Source organism: Lates calcarifer, linkage group LG11 (assembly GCF_001640805.2).
Source record: "Lates calcarifer isolate ASB-BC8 linkage group LG11, TLL_Latcal_v3, whole genome shotgun sequence".
NCBI classification, from domain to species: Eukaryota; Metazoa; Chordata; class Actinopteri; family Centropomidae; genus Lates; species Lates calcarifer.
In genome coordinates, this window is record NC_066843.1 from 6,418,034 (window position 1) to 6,432,847 (window position 14,814).

The following is a 14,814-nucleotide window of genomic DNA, read 5'->3' on the forward strand; positions in this document are numbered from 1 at the left end:
AACCATAGAAATTATGTTGTTGTACATGAATACAAATATTAGCAGTGGTGGAGGAAGTCTTCAGATCCTTTATTTTAGAAAACTTATTTTAAAAAAAGCAGTGCCACACTGTAAAAATAATCCCAATTACCCATGTTTTCAGAAGTAAATGATTGATAGGAACAAAATCTTTGGAATGAGCACTGTACTGGAAAACTGCTGCCTCGATCAGTTAGTTAGTTTGTCTTATCATGTGACATTCAGCCATGGAAGGAGAATTCAGATCCTTTACTGGAGTAAAAGTGCCACACAGTAACACAAACAAACTAATTAGTGTTTTCATTATGTATTAATCTGCTGGTTGTTTTCTTGAGCAGTCACTAATCAATTTTCTTCATAATTGGCTTGTAAGTTAATATGAAATCAGATATATTAAATTTGATGTACTGTTTGGTAGCTAAAATGTTTACATATCTGTGATAATAAAGTTCCTCTTACGTTTCGTTTGTAAAATAATTTGTAGCTGTCTGATAAATGTAGTGGAGTAAAAATTGCAATATTTCCTTCTGGAATGTAGTGAAGTCGAAGTATTATCCAAGTGTCATGTAATGGAAACACTGAAGTAAAGGACAGATACCTCATATTTGCACTTGAGAAATGTACAATGAATGTAAGCACAGCGGTATACAATGCTATGAAAAACTGTGGAAGCCTTTGCATTTGCTTAATCTAAAATTCTGTTGAGAGAACAATAACAAGCAGTGACAGAAGGACAAATCAGAGCAATAAAAGGAGGGGAAAATATGTATGTAGGCACCAGCTTAACCTGCGTTGCACTAACCAAAGAACCGTAGCAAGCGAACCAACTCTGAGGAATCATTTGCATAAACACTAGGTAGAGCACTGAGTGGGACTAGGTTACGACATAGATCCCAAGCCACGAGCCTTTGTGGGAGTGCCATTTGCATTTATTTGAATATTTAGTCAGCACAGATAACCTGTGATGATAATTCATCTCATCTTTCATGCTATAGGTTCCCAACAATGGCGTCTGAAAGGGACTTGCAGTCTCCACTGAGTGAGGGATTGGTTTTCATTCGCGCAGGTTTGGGTTCACCTTGTTTGAAACTTCTTTTGTTTGGCTGAAATATCAATCACCCGTTGACGAAGACAAGGAGACCAATTTGAGATTTTATCCTCTTATCAGTGGCTCCGCAGGGGTAGTGAAATATCGCTTAAGCCAAGGTATTACCCTCGGTGAAGTTTATTGTCTCTCTGCTTTGCCTGTGTCTGCGCTCATCATCCAGTAGTCAAGGTGTCAGCCTTACCTCATAATTTCCCCAAGAGCCAGAAAAAAAAATAGTGTGAGGGTCACACTTACTCTGTAATTTAGTGAAAATTATGTCCTCTCTCGGCACCCCTCCTCCACTATGTTTCCTGTGAAGATATTTGACAGCTTGGGCACCAGGAGAGACAGACAGCTCGCAGTGGAGAGCAGAGCGTGGGCTAACTCAGCCAACACTCAGCGAGGAGGGCCGGGGCCCCATGGTGGCTGCCTCAGCGTGACCAGTGGGATAAACACACCACCTACACTAAAAGCCTTACAAAAGAGACATGGCTATTCCAACAGCTGTGACATGCAGCTTGCACCCCGTGACTCCAGAATGAACGAGGTTTATTTATGGTGTAGATGGAAGAAAGGCTGAAAATACCTGACACTGGTACTTTGAGCTCTTCCAGCTGAGCTACACTGGTTTAGGTTTAGGGTCCCCCCCCACCACCCCACCCCAAACAAGGGAATGGAGCTCTATGTCTGTAAATAGTGTCCAGCTCATATTGATACACTTACAGGGAATTCAAGACATATATAATTAAAATGGCTAAGTGCCTGAGTGTCTGCTATGGCCATTTTTTAAGCTAAGACTCATTCTCTATCCATTAGCTTGAAGCCAAGAGGGAGAAAAGGGCTATACCTATATTTTACACATAGGAGAAGTGCAGTACATGCATGATTCAGAGGCTCGTTCTTGTTCTTGTAGGCTCAATTTATGTATTGTCAACAAGTACAATGATGTGACTTGGATTTAAGGTATTGTAATGGATTTATTTAATTTGAAATAATGACAGTTTGACAAAGCAAAGTGCTTGCCTTGCTTGTCCTTTTCCATCAAGTTGATGATATTAAGTTTGCCTGAGACACTGACTGCTTTATTAAGAAGAGGAACATTTTCTTAGATTTCACCCTAATAATTATTTTATATACAAGAACAGCAGCACAGGATGTAGGACAAACTGTACAATACCTCTGTATTTGAATTATTCAAATTTGAGAGTACTCTGAATTCAGAGCAATCCCCTTCTAGGACCTTTTATTAACAAGCTTGGCTGCATGCCTGTGAAACCATGAGATCCTCTGACTCAATGCCATCGTTTATACAGTCAGCAATCCTCTCACCTGTCTGCACACATACTGGCAGCCGCTTCATGGCCCAGAGGGGTAAAAATAACTAGTTAATTATTCATCTTGTGGAACTGATGCCATCTTTCATCATTTGAAATGTCTTGAGAAACATCTCAACTAGACAGTACAGACATACAGTACGTCAATGGAGAGGCAACAGAGGGGAAAAGCACTCAGTTGTGAAGGATGTGCTGCTCATTCAGGTTCTTCATAATCTTCTTTAGTTGTAATCATGTGAGCTAATATGAAGACAGTCCTGCTAATATTAGCTGATATTTTATATCAGACCCATATTTGCCAGGAAAATGCTGCTTTGTACCAAAAAAAAAAAAAAAAAAAAAAAAAAAAAAACTGCTGACACCTTCACATTAACTTTCTGAGTTTAAAATACTTTCATAACACATGAATAATATTCCCAGAAAAGGTACACGGCACTTTCATCAGTATTGATTCAGTGATCATTAGGTGTTCGTGCTGACAAAGATGTGGTTGAGTGTAAGCTTTGCTTTAATGTTTAATTTATATTAAGTTATTTCCGACACTGGCCACTACTCAACGAGACTTTAGCCATCCTTCCATCTGTCCACTTATTCCTGGACATACACAACATATACACATAAAAACACAGTCAGACTCATATTCACACCCACACATTGGTCGGTTATATCCAATAACCATTATATTTAAGCAGCACAGCAATGTAAGAATATATTATACTTGCAATGCAGTCTTGATTGAAACAGAGATTTCACCACAAAAAATATCTGGGAAAATATTTCAAGTATTTTATCCTCTGAGGAATAGATTTAGATTGTTAAATATGAAGCTACCGCAAGAAGCCTGTTAGCTTAGCTTAGCATAAAGACTGGAAAAATGGGGAAAATGCCAGCTTGGTTCTGTCCAACAATTACAAATCCACTTGCTAGCTCATTAATTAACATGTTAACAACTTGTTTGTTTAACACTGAAGTTACTGAAATCTCTGCTGGTAGCTGTTTTCAGTCTTTATGCTAAGCTAAGTTGGCAGTATCTTTATATGTACCATACAGATATGACTGATACTGTAATCATTTCATCTAACTCTCTAAAGTGTATAGGCACATTTCCCAAAATGACACTAACAACCTTTAACCCTTGTTCCCTCCTTTTTGTACGAGTAGTTTAATGAAGCTAAATCAGTACAAACAACAAACAAATCCATTATGGCAATAATAAATGCATCCATGCTGATGAAACATTCTTCATCCTACACAGTTTTGTTTTTTCATTCACAACATCTGACTCATGTTATGGGATGTAAACAGACTGATGGTGGGTCAGAGGCCATGGAAGTGGACTGAGGCGCACATGTGCTTTATATCCACAACACTCTTACAGTCATTTCGAACCCAGTGTTGTTACATTGGAGCCGGTGCTTGTGTGTCTGTCTGCAGGCAGTTGGCAATGAGGCGCCCACCAGTCTGCATCTGTCTGACTGCACCTAGGGAGCCTGGGCCTTCCAGTGCCCTATCCATAAGAGAGCTGAGCCCAGCAGGCAGCCCACACAGATGCTGTGCATACCGACAAAAGGACATCCGCCTACACTGTGTTGTCTAAATGATTCCCTAGCTCACGTAACGGTGAAAAAAGCGGAGCAGATTGTGAAGTGTATGATCAGTGGAGGTTGGAAAGTGTTTAGAGAAATTCTTGCCTCAGTTCCTGTAAAACTTTTCATCACTGCACTGCAGAGTTGTTTGAATAAAAAGAGAGGGGTTAAAGGTGGTGAGCTGGTCTATGATTTCTGACAGACAGCGTAGGGAGAGGGATTGTTTTGATAAACTCGGGCTAAAAGTGCTGCACTCTTTTGAACGCCATTGCATCTGTGAAGGTGAGAGGAGGGCAAGTGAAGTGCACTCTCACACAGCAGGCACATGTTCAGCTATTATTGCAGATGGTGTTATTGAAGCTATAAAGCAATGAAAGCACGACACTCACACACACAGGCATGCATGAGCATATACACAGTCATGCACACATTTCTCTTGAGTTCCCTCTTGAAATTTTCATCCAGGTTTTGATGCAACTCAAAATCCCTCATAAGCTCATTAGTGTGACATGTTAATTACTGCTCATTAACACAGGATTTTATTTATGAACTCATATTAGGTTGTACATTATTTGTAATAACTTTGTTCATTTTAAATTAACAGTTTGCAAAATGAATACAGGGATGCTGTTAAAAATATCTCACAAGAGCAGAACACTGCTCATTATTGGTATTCAAACTTACCAGTACCTGGAGGACACACACGCCGACACCGGAGAACATCCAGACTCTACGCAGAAAGGTCCCGTAGAGTCTCGGAGGTTAAAACCCAGAACCCTCTCGCTGTGAGGCGACAGTGCTAACCACTGTTCCACCGTGCCGCCTGGTAAACCCTCAATATCCACAGGCTGGTTTTGATTGAAAGTGCAAAAACTAAGACGTAGTTAGCAACACAGCAGCCAGCTAAACTCATCTGCATTCAGCCTTATGCTGTTGTGGAAGCATAACTCTTATACTGGCCAAGTCATCCAAAATATTGAAAACAACTATTTGCTGTGCCTTCCTCCTGGCTTGCCAGGTTTTTACACTGGAGGGTTTTTGGAGAAATGGGTTTTCAATATTCTGTGTGTAGATCTTTTAAAAAAGCTCTTTGCTTTAATTTGAAGAAATCAGATGGCCTCAGGCCTGCAGGGCTGCTTAATTAAACTAGAAACCAGAATTCAAGGAACTTGTTTTGTAAATCAGTGACGTATTGTGCAATGAAATGACTGCAGTGAGTGTTGACTTTTACCGTGCCCAACTGCCAACAAAGCTTTTTTTATCCCCGTCCTGATCAAATATGATGCTGGTGCTTACAATCAAATACAGTTAGTGTCAAGTGTCAAGTCATGCGTGAGCCTCATACAGCACAAACTGCTAATTGTCATCTGGACGCTTGGGCCTTCGTCTCCACAAGGATCTACAAATACTGAGCTGGCACAGAGAGCTCTGCAGGGTGTTTAGATAGTTCCAGTGACTGGTCTGTGATATTAGCATGAAGGCTGTTTCAGTCATAAAGAATAGTGAGTTTATGCAAAAGGGAGCTGAGCTGCTGTCACATAATATACCTACCTATCAGTCAAAAGCCTAGGAATTTAAACACACACTCTCCCTGTGTGGGTCATGCACTTATGTTAGATTCTTATACAGATTCTTATACATTAGTCATGCATTGACACAGAAGATGGTGTGTGTGTTTGACTGTACAACACTGTGTTTGTTGACAGTATCATGAAATATTGATCACTTCTCAGGTCCCAACTGTTTAACTCTGGATTATTTTATGAGGTATTTACTGCCTGACAACCTCTGCCACTAATACTCTGCCAGTGTCTCTGAAAACCTGCGCGGAAGCACTGAACAGTGTCAAAACATAGCAGCAGTTGGACAGATACTCCTATGTTGCTACTAAAAGTTTAAATAAAATCCCGGAGAAGCACTCTCAGGCCTTATACCTCACATAAAATTTTAAATGTTTTTTCCTTCACGTCTCACACATCATGTTGTTTGTTTGTGGCAGAATAAGAGTAACACCTGATTCCTTGCCATCTGAAACATCTGTGAGTCCCCCCATAATGCTCGCACCGCGGTGCGTCTGAACTTTATTTTGATTAGGATTGTGACTAGCGGAGATAATCACACATCACTTTCTGAAAGAGCTGCTCTCAGAGGAAAACACTTTGAATCAAGTGACTACAGCACTAGGGGGTCCCTTAAAGGAGACTGTACAGAAGCCGAGAGAAAAATAAATCAGAACGTCTCTTCGGGATTTATGAAAGGCTTAATGTCGGGGAATCAAAGAGCAGCTACTGTAAGCGTGCAAAGCAGCATTTTTAATAATTACTGTACATTTTAAAATTTGCTGTAACTCACTGGTACTATTCACTGTGCCAGGAAGAGTTATGAATACTACCACTTGCAGTATTTACAAAGGTATCGAGTACTCGAATCAGCAACTACTGTATAAGGGCAGCAGCTGCCATTGCTGTAATGATCCACTGAATAATCTGTTGTCGAAAAAGCTACGTCACGTAGTTACGTCACAGCAAGATAGCTGAATATTTTTTCCCAGCACAGTTCTGAAAGAGAGACTGAGGATAAGGTTTTGTTTTAGGAGTTTCAGATTCATTCATTTTGAATTTTAAAGGCATTGTTTTTTTGCAGAGAATAGAGTAAATAAGGGACTTTCTGTGAAACAGAGGAGGGGTTTTAATGCTGCACGAGCTTCAGTCTCACAAATGCAAACTCAAGAGCCCCAGAGACAGAAGCAGCATGTAGGAAGGACCGCTGAGAACAGCTCTTGCCTTGTTTCCGGCCCGCAGCTTTCATGTGTGAGGCATGCGGCATATGGAGGCAGTCAGCTGAAAAGCCCACCGGGCCCCTTCAGCAAATACAACATAAAGCTCTGTTTTATCCTGTGTGTGTTACGATACCTTCCTACTTTAATTGGAGATAAAAATGTATATTATATAAATTTATATTAAAAAGCCTAAGAATACCTATGTAATATATTTTTGTTGAGTGGTGCATTATCCCAAATATCTGGAGTAATTTTGAAACCAAGAGAAATTTGAATCAAGGTGACAGTCTGTGTCATATCTGTGCTAATCTACATTAACCAACTTCTGGCTATGGCTTTAATATTTACCACACAGACATGTATTATAGATTTCATAATCGACTACAGACTGTCTAGATTCAGTATTGTACTGGTAACTTTCTGAACTATAAAACTTCAAGTTTTAGATAAGATCTATTTTTCACACATTCTTTGACCTAAATATGATTCAAGTGAGATATTACCTCAAACTCTCGACATGAAATTGCTTTTCAACTTGGATTATCCAGGGAGAAAAAAGAAAAAAAAAACTGAAATTACTTTGTGAATGCCAAAGAGACTTGTCTCTCTCTGGAATACAGTTTTGTTTTTGTAGGTTTGTTAAAATCTACAGTGGCTCCTTCAATCACATACTTGTGTGACCCTGTGATGCCACCACACAGACTGATATCACTGGAGCGGGACAGATGCAATCACTGTAATCCTTCCTCATATGTCTAAGGTTCCATGTGATGAAACCATTAAAATGATTCAGACATCTCTGCGGCTCAGAGCGGGGTCAGAGCAGAGCAGTGACGACCCCGATGTCTCTGAGCGCTGGAGATGAAGATGTCTGCTTGTTGCCCACCCAGTGCTAACACCTGCATGTGTGTACACCAGCTCAGTGTGTGTGTGTGTGAGAGAGAGTGTGTGTAGCTCTCTATTGAATATTTCATTCAGGTCAAGGGCAAAAAACACTTGTTCGCCAACACAGTGAATAACAGACCCGCTAATGGCAGGCATATGGGCAGGCAAAGCGCGTTTTTAATTGATAAATTAGATGAGTGGTTTTTATTCAGCTATTCAACATTTAGGTACACTTTCAATTTATTGTTTCCGCTGCTAGGATATCATTTCAGTTGTCCCCTGAGCAGAGAAAACTGACTGAATATACAAATAAGCCCATTTTATTTCCAAATAAATGGTGGCTGATGGGTAATGTTAGCCATTTGTGCTCTTCCCCATTAACGAATGTCGCTCCCACATATTTTACAGCTGCATCACTTGATGACACTCCAGGGGAACAGATGTGTTCCAATGAATTTACAGAGAACTCTGATGTGAGAGAGATGGTTTTTCATTATTTTCCTGTCATTCTGCTCAGTGCAAAGTCATCAGCTGTACAGCGAGAGGTTCAAAGCCCAGATACAAACCATTTCAAAGCCTTAGCGCCGTTAAACAGCGTGTACTGGACTGCACAATAACACATGAGTATTCATTATTATGCAAATTACTCTGGTCTCTTTAGGGGGCTCCATGATTTCATTTTCAATTATACAAATTTCTCTGTTACCTTACAAGTTTTCTTTCCTCTTTCATTGTTTTTTGAACATCAAATCCGTAACAGCTTGGGCATTAAATTAAAGTCCAAATAGAAGTTTCAGAGGATGCCTCAGAGTCGTTGGTTATGCTATGTCACACCAAATGAATAAAATTCTCATTAAAGGATTTATAAAAACCTGAGTGCAAATGAGCAAGCTGCTGGTTGCCTCGCATGGGTCTCAGGCCTTTGCGTTTTTTTTCCACTGACAGGCATGATATGGTCCTGTTCAATTTGCTAAATGAAATTTTCTTGCAGTAATTACCTTTGTTTGATAATACAAATATGCAATCACAAATATATACTAGAGACCATCTTAGTAGGATCACGCCAACCGCAATGCCTGCCAACATATTGACGTTCCGATACATGAGTACTCAGTCGTCATGGTGGGAACACACCCATCTTAAAACTCTTAAACTGCCTTCATTTTGATCTCAGCTACACACCTGTAAGAATATGTGGCTGTATCCTGTCCACAGACAGACAGTACTCAAAACTACCTCTGAGATAGCTCTCACAAGAGTAGATGTCTCCTGGGACCACATTTTCCTATGATGACACTCAAACTATCTCAGTGAAAACAACACCAGCCACGCTGTCCCAGCTGGTAAAAATAGTCCACTTCCATCCCAAACTTTGCATTAAATCATAAAGAAAAACATCCAAGAAGCAGCACAAACATCATTAATCCCCTTGCAGCAGTTGATCGGTCTCATGTCTTTAGTGAGGCGGTGAGCTGCTGTCATGCAAGCACGTCTGACTGTCACTAGCACTGACATTGTCTGTGAATAACGCCCGATGCATGGTAAACACAACTATTTAGTTAGCTGACTATACAAAAAGTGCCAAGATAATTATTCCAAACAGATTGTTGGCTACGTCTCCTGGCGAATGTGTTTGCAGCTTCCATTAATATTTATTGTGTTACTGTGTGTCGAGCTACTGAGGCATGTGGGACGGCTTAACTTTAACAAAAAAGATAAAAAATTAAGTTATGACTTCACTGTTTTGATCATAAAACAGCATCAAAAGTAATGCCGTGTTTATTAAGCATTTTACTTTTTCAGTCAGTCCTTTTTTTGTAGCCAGTGTATAATAGGCATTTATTTGTATTTACAGCATGAGGACATAAAGTCAAACAATCAGAATTAACTATTAAACAATAAATGTGTTAGGCAGCATTCAATACAGCCAACATTCACTTATTTCCATCTAAAACTGCAGGAATCAATATGTTATGACTGCACCAAGGTTGGGTTCACCTTCACTTCAATATTCAGTATAGTGATTTATGACTCTTACAGTATGGCCCAGTAGAATTTGAACAACCCAGCTAGGAGACATTATGCAGGTCTACTCAAGGTTGCCTTCACGTCCAACATGAGTTGTTGTGAGATCTCATAATTTGGAACACCTTAGGGTTTATTATACTCAGCAAGTATTCTTCTCTTTTATCATCAACTATTATGTCAATGTAGAAGTTATAGAATTTGAATTAGAGTCTACAGTTTGTGTCATATAAGGTTTTAAAGGCAGTTCAGAAATTGTGTGTGTGTTACATCGACAATATACCACATTTGTGTAATTGGCATCTTGAGGATGAGTATGACATTGTCCATCACAATGGCGTGCACAGACAAAGAAGTCAGAGAGGTTGTACAGTGCACTGTTATGTGATTCTGAAAGAATAACTTCAAATAATAGTAACGTTGAAAGGACTACTTGAATAAAAGAATCTCATTCTTGTCCTTGTGGAAATGTCAAAAAAACCTCTTAAGACTTTCTGTTTCCATTAGGGCTGTAAACCTTCACAGCAGGCAGCTCTGTGGCAAGAGAGTCACAACAGCAACATGCACAATAGTTAACCTCTGGTGACTGAAATCACATAATGAGGCAGCAGCAGTATTGGTTTAGTGGATATAAAGTGATGCTGTAAGGACACTGTGGCTCAGTGAGTGAGAGCAGTGACATAAGCAGCAAAAGGAGAGTTGTTTGTCACATTGTGCAGACCAGATAAACAAACAGCGTACTATATCATATTAATAGTCCACCGCTACTCCTTTTTTCTGTGAATCACAACACTTTTTGGAGATTAAATTTGTAAATTGATTGCCAAAACCTATGCCAGCATTATGTAGAGTATGCTTCTGTGCAGTAATCAATAATAATATGCAGGGAGCAATAATTAGGTGTACCAGCAGGACAAACAACTATAAATTAAGCAACAATACACTGTATGTTTGTCTTTTCTGCATGACTAAGTTCAGTTTCATTAACCTGTTGAGTGACTAACATCAGTATTTAGGGGAGGCAGTGACTTACATGCACATATAACATACGTTCATATGTTCATATAAACAAGTGTCTGTGATTCACATGTACAGTGTTTTGGGAATTATTTTATTCAGAGACCAAATGGAGGCAAAAAGGGAAAAGATGGAGCAACATATGCAGTGACGGTTAATCACAGCGCAGGCGGTGAACCTTCTGCGCCATGTCTCTCAACTTGCATCACTGCATGCAAAGCGTGCAGTCACGTAACAATATTTTCTCGTGCTAAGGAGGAAAATTACCCACGAGTGCACTCTAATGGAGTTTAATCTCACATGGAAACTCACTGGGAGTGACAGTAAGCTTTATGTGCTAGTGTGCTATGCTGCAAGTGTCAGAAGTGTTTTACATATGTTAAAGTGTTTCACATATTTCTGGGTGTATGTGAGTCAGCACAGTGTGTAGTGTATGTGTGAGAAATGCCCAGTTTGTAAATCTAGAATATATGAGCATGTGCCATGCATTTCTTCAGCTAATAATTGATTATGTATAATCATTCTAGCAGCATGGCTCTATGAGTGGGTCTGCCATTTGGTTGGTCACCTAGCCCAAGTGCTTTGGTCCAGACTGAAATATTTCAACAACTACTGGATGGATTGTAGCAGACGTTCATGGTCTCCAGATGATAAATCGTGCTGAATTTGCTGATTCCTTGACATGATGTTCACATTTGTGTTCCTGAGAGAAATATCTCAACAACAACTGGATGGATTTCCATGAAGTTTATACACACCCTCTCACTTCCCCCAAGATGAACTGTAATTATGTTGGTGATCTCATGACCCATCATTCAGTGTCACTGTCAGGTCCAAATTTCAATCTTTCCAATAATTTTTGATTCATATGACTGAATACCTGCAAAACTAATGAACAAATAAACACTGACAACATCAGCAGCTGTACTTCATGTTCAGTGATAATTAGCTGTTTGGTTCTTGACATTGAAGAAACTATCAAACTCTTATGAGTACCAAGCAGATATTGATCACTGACATTTTCTTATGTTTATGCATTAAAATAAGACAAGAACTTAATTAGGAGCTGGATATCTTCACTTTCAGATACAGTACACGTTGAGGCAGTCTCATTAAATCAGCCATCAGCAATTCATTAGTGCTACTGAATGGCTATCATTCAATCTCTCAAGCACGATGCCAGGAGGCTCTTTTTATTTAATACCCGGTAAGAATTGCATTCTGACCACTAGTGTCTGCCTTCCTTTAGACTCAGAAAATAAAATACCCATTAACCTTTTATGTTGCCTGGTGCATATGTAAGCGTTGGAGCCCCAGAAATCATTAATAAGTCGCACTCAAGTGGCACATCTGAGACCCCGCGGTCATGCACGTTCACAAAAACTGTCCTCATCAGGTTTGCTCATCTACATACAATCAAACTGTGCAGTGAGCCATTAAGGAGGATGGAGACAAGCTGGAAGACTTATGAAGGGGTCTGTATTGTCTTGACCAACAAAGACAGGAAATTAGTCAGTCCTGAGCAGTCACTGAGCTGCCTGTTAGTGGTATAAAAAAAAGCCTCCATCTCTCTTTTCTGGCTGCTGGCAACATTAGGCAGGTTCAGACCGGATCTCTATCTGGAAACCTCAGGCTGTAGCGGCATAGTCAGGACATACTGCTCAAATGGAAAGACACGAAAACCTAGGCTGAGCTTTCAGTGTCTAAGGAAGATAGATAATTTTCTCATAAAAGAAAAACAGACTCATTATTTTGATGAGAAACAGCTGGTGTGCTGCCAATTAGGTGCTGAATTTACATTATTAGTGAAATTTGCTGCTGGCAGTGATGTGTTTTTTTTTTTTTTTTCTGTCCATGAGTTCAGAAAGAAAATTGGCTCTCAACAGACAGGCTTCCTTGTCCACTCTGTACCAGAGAAAGATATTACTTTGGCAAAAGTTTGGAATTGCAAAACAAAGTGTATGCAGAAAAAAACAAGTCAGTGTATGAAAGCTGGCAAATCAACATGGCAGATGGAGTGAAAAATATGGGATGTGATTGCAATCTTCAAAAGCTCAGGTCTGCGTTATATCCAGTTTTTTTTTTTGTTTTGTTTTGTTTTTTTTAATCAATAAATCATGAAGGTTTTGTTGCACAGATGGCATTTTCATTCCATTCAAAATAGACATACATTTCAATGAATACTTAAAGTGACACTGGAAAGTTTAATGTCATCAGTGTTGAGGTTTTAGCGGTCTGGACTGAACTCCAACTAAACCTTGAAAGTTAGTTTGATAATAATAACATGGTAGTCAGTCACAGTCTCAAAGGCTAAATGAAAAATGAGACCTTCTGACCTTTTCACAACAAGGAACTTCATATTGCTTATTTAAAATTCAGAGGACATTTTCACTCTTTGGAGGGAGGTCATGAAGGTGAGAAGAGTACTGAATGGGAAGGCATTTGAAATGATAATTTTATCTGTCAGAAAAAAAATGTTGTTGTCATTTAAATTCATCATCGTGATAAACTTTGCTCAATTAACATTCACCCTGTGTTATGAGGCGATAGGCATATTTTTCAAACACGTTTCATTTGTTGAACTGAGTTTTACATTGCTTATCAGATGTTCAGTCAGAAAATAAAAATGGCACAAACAAACACACTGGAATCCTTTTGTTAGTTCTCAACCTCCTTGGGATGTCTGTGACCTTTCTGAAGCTGGGCTAGCAAATAGGGAGTAAAAAACTATTAATAAAAATGAGAATAGCTACCGTATCAATTCTATTTCATTGGTTTCTACTGGTTTTAATCATTTATGATGCTAAGAAGGACTACCCTACCTCTCACCCAGTGTCAGCTGGGATTAGCTCCAGCCCCCTCACCACCCTCAAGGGATAAGTAATGAATGGATGGATTCACGTTACTCACATGTTAGTTATTGTCACAGTGACAGTTTCTTAATCCTCAACAAGACTCTTTTTTGTTTTGTTTTTTAAACCACTGCAGGGCAGAATACAAATCTGTTTCACAGACACACATCTTGGAAGTTAATTCACTCATATTTCTTTACCAGCCTCTTGTTAACTTTGGCTGTCTCTGTAGTGAGGAGTAGTGTACATTTGGCTTGTCCAAGGTAACTTGATATCTAGGGTTTTACATGATGGGGACTGAGCCCCTTGAGACTTTACCACACAGTTTGTGTGGGGCTGGGGAGCCAAATTACTCAGGACTATTTCTTGGCTCGGTGCAGTCACTTTCTGGAGTCATGTCATCACCATGACGACATGCACCGATGATTTTTGGTGCTGAACATTCAACACCAGCCTGAATTTTAATGAATTATTCCCTCAACAATTTCAGTTAGACAGTTAGACTGAAAATACTGGGTGGAAATTGTGGGAAAATGTTGTTGACATGGTTTGAAATGAGAACCATTTAGAACCATTTTGTGAACAGTTCTCCGCATTTTAATGTTGACTAAATATTGGTGTATCAAAAGTGAAATTGTGATAGTAAATTGCCACAATGTTATGTTGTGAAATGTTGCTGCCTGTTACTCATAAAGTTTTTGAAATATGAATCAGTGAGCATGTCTTGCAATGTCTGCTTCAGATCTAACCAGTGTTGTTGTTTCTCTCCTCATCTCAATTGGCTGGTAATCACATAACATGTGTCCCTGGCCACTGCAGTTGTGGAAACTTTATTAAAATTAGATTGCCTTATAGCTCCCAGTGTCTCTAAAGTACACAGTTTCCCAAATATTTGTCTGTCTAAATTACAATTAGTGACATAATGATGTGACTTTGTGCTGTCGCGAGGAGAAAAATGCCACCCATTTTACAGCTGGTGAAGAGGAGAAAAGCCTATAAACACAATAATGGGACACACACCTGCACTTCCTCTGTCATGAAAGGTCTTATGTATTTCAAGCAATGGAATCCTTTTGCAACTGGCTTTCTTTCTTCCTTTTTTATTCCAGGCTGATTCTGAATTACAACCTTCACATACCAAAGGTCTGTTTGCTGTAGTAGTTGCTCAAAATTGGTTTGACTGATGTGTTGTTGTGTTGATAAACCAGTGCTGGACCCTTTTTTCAAAGGA